Raw genomic sequence first — 2760 nt, 5'->3', positions numbered from 1 at the left:
ACAGGAGTGGTTCTCTGTGTCCAGCCACAGGTCAGCAGCTGCAGACACCGTAGGGGACTACTTATCTACGTTTCGGATGATTTCTCCCTCAGTGTTGCAGTACATAGTGAACATGGCTGATGGCAATGGAAACACAGCGCTACACTACAGTGTTTTTCATTCCAACTTTGATGTGGTTAAAAAATTGCTTGATGCAGGTACAAATACTTTAATTTGTTTGAAAAAGTTGTTTTGTGTTTTCTAGGTCATTATTCCCTCATAAATAAAGGTTTAAGTGTAAAATTTGTTTTAGTTACAGTATCTTTGAAATGAAAATTTTGTTTTGAAAATTAATAGAATCATCTTTAATGTCACAGTCTTGCTCACAATTTCGTTCCACCTCATGTACCACATGTAATGCGAATGGTAATAAAAAACCTTGACTTGACTTGATATACATATGAAAGGGACAGCCTTCCTACTTTGAAGGATTATCAACATCTATAAAACAAATTGTCCAAAGTTAAAAGCCTAAGATTTTATCACCCGCTGCCTTTCATGCCAGAGTTTTAGACTAAAAGTTTCCTGTGCTTGGAAATGAAAGCGTTCGAACTATTTTGGTCAAACATTGAAATTATGTGATGCGTGAATGTCATTTCTCAATAACACAATCTCATGATGCTCAAAGTACAGTATATATAGGGAATAAGGCTTAGGTACAACCAGCTAAATAAAAATGTGCATTTAGTCACTTTAAAGTTTATATTCTTCTTTTTTGGTTGTTCCCTTTTTCAGAGGTTACCACAGTGTATGAACTTTCATTTGTTTTAGCCCTTTCTGATGCAACCACCAGCCAGCCACCAAGCTACCACAGCCCACAGAAGGCTATCCTCTAGGGCACTTGTGGGAAGCAGATGGAGTTTAAGGGCATTGCTCGATGGTCCAAAGTAGGACGAATGACAGTGGTGGCTGGTGTGGGTGTGCCACCTTTCCCACCCACATTTTTGATTTAATGGGCAGGGGATTTGAACAAGTGACTTCGCAATCACAGTGCCTTCTTTAATCTCTGCACCACCACTCCCCTAAAAATAGAAGCCAACAATAAAATACAAAAAACACAAAAAATCTAAAATGAACCATAAACCACAACAGAATCCAAAGGACAGAAATAAACCACGGAACAAATACTAAGATGAACTATAAGGAATAAATGAAATCACAGAAAAGCACAAATATGCAAGAATCTTCCCCTTTAAGGATGGCACCTGATGTCCAAAAAAACAAAATAGAAAACAAAGTAAGAGAAAAACTAGGATGGAGGGCCAAATCAAAACTGACAGCGATAAAACCCTGGGAAACTACAAAATAATAAAGTATCCAAAAACAAGCCTTAGCACGTCCACACAGGAGGTAAGCGTTTGAGTGGATGATCCTGCAGACCATCCAGAGCAGAGGTAGGGAACCTTTTTGGCTGAGAGAGCCATGAACGCCACATATTTTAAAATATAATTCCGTGAGAGCCATACATATGTTTAAAACAGTTCTTGCCGACAGAGGCGTGTCTTTTATTCATTTAATTATCTTGTCTTTATCCGAAAAGTCGCCAAAAAGTTCATTGGCAACATCAAGCATGAATGTTTTGGCATACTCACCATCTGTGAATGACTTTCCATTTCTCACAATTGCTAAAGCACCAGCAAAGCTAGTCGAATTCCAGTCACCTTGTTGGGTCCAAACATGGAGTTGCTGCTAACTAGCTTGCACTATGCACAGTAGCTATTCACATGCTTCCTTCCTGCTGTCCCCCGCAGGATATTTCGATGCAAATGTAGTATAGCGTGTGTCAAAGTGCCGTTTTATATTTGACCATTTCATCAATGCAATTTTATCATTGCATATTAGACACACTGCAGAACCGGCTCTCTCCACAAAAGTGAATTCCTCTGTCCATTCCTGCTGAAAAGTACAATACTCCTCACCTCTTTTTCTTTTAGCCATCTTCTTCAATACAGGTTTCTGCAACTAGCTAGCTAGCTGTTAGGAGGGAAGTTTACTTCCTGACCATGTCACCTGTGTACGTTACGCATTATCCGATTGGCTCCAGCCACCCGCAACAATGTTTTATATTTTTATTGTTATTATTTTTTTATTAAAGATTTGTCTGTGAGCCAGATGCAGCCATCAAAAGAGCCACAACTGGCTCGCGAGCCATAGGTTCTCGACCCCTGATCCAGTGCAAAGCAAAAGTTCAGGTGGATGGTCTAGGGACTGCACCAACTGGAGCAAAGGAGAGGCATCTTCCTGGATCCTCTCATAAATTATGGAAGGAGAGGCATCCTCCTTGACCCCCTCGGAGATGAAAGGCATTGTCTTCGACTCCCTTGGAGATGTAGGATGAAAGGCATTGTCTTTGACCCCTTTGGAGAAGTAGGATGGAGAGGCATCATCTTCAACCCTCTCAGAGCTATAGGACAGAGAGGCATGTCGGCTTCCCTGATCACCATGGAAACACCTGGAGAGCAGGACCTTGAAGACCTTGCAGAGTAGTACCCCAATGACCCTGGAGACTGGGATCCTGAATACCCTGGAAAGCAGTACCCCAAGTCATTTGTCTTCTCCACAGGCCTCTGAATAGAGTATATGTTCTTCAGACTGCTTGGGGAGCATGATAGTCTCTGAGATTTCTGGAGGCCTAGAGTTTTCTGGAGGCCTGGAGCTTTCTGGTTGAATTATTTGTTGCACCGGGCGTTCAAAGATTGGAGATGCAACAGGACTGCACTG

This window comes from Nematolebias whitei, chromosome 18, assembly GCF_014905685.2.
Source record: "Nematolebias whitei isolate Nwh7 chromosome 18, NemWhi1, whole genome shotgun sequence".
Classification (NCBI taxonomy): Eukaryota; Metazoa; Chordata; class Actinopteri; order Cyprinodontiformes; family Rivulidae; genus Nematolebias; species Nematolebias whitei.
This window is presented reverse-complemented; position numbering follows the sequence as displayed.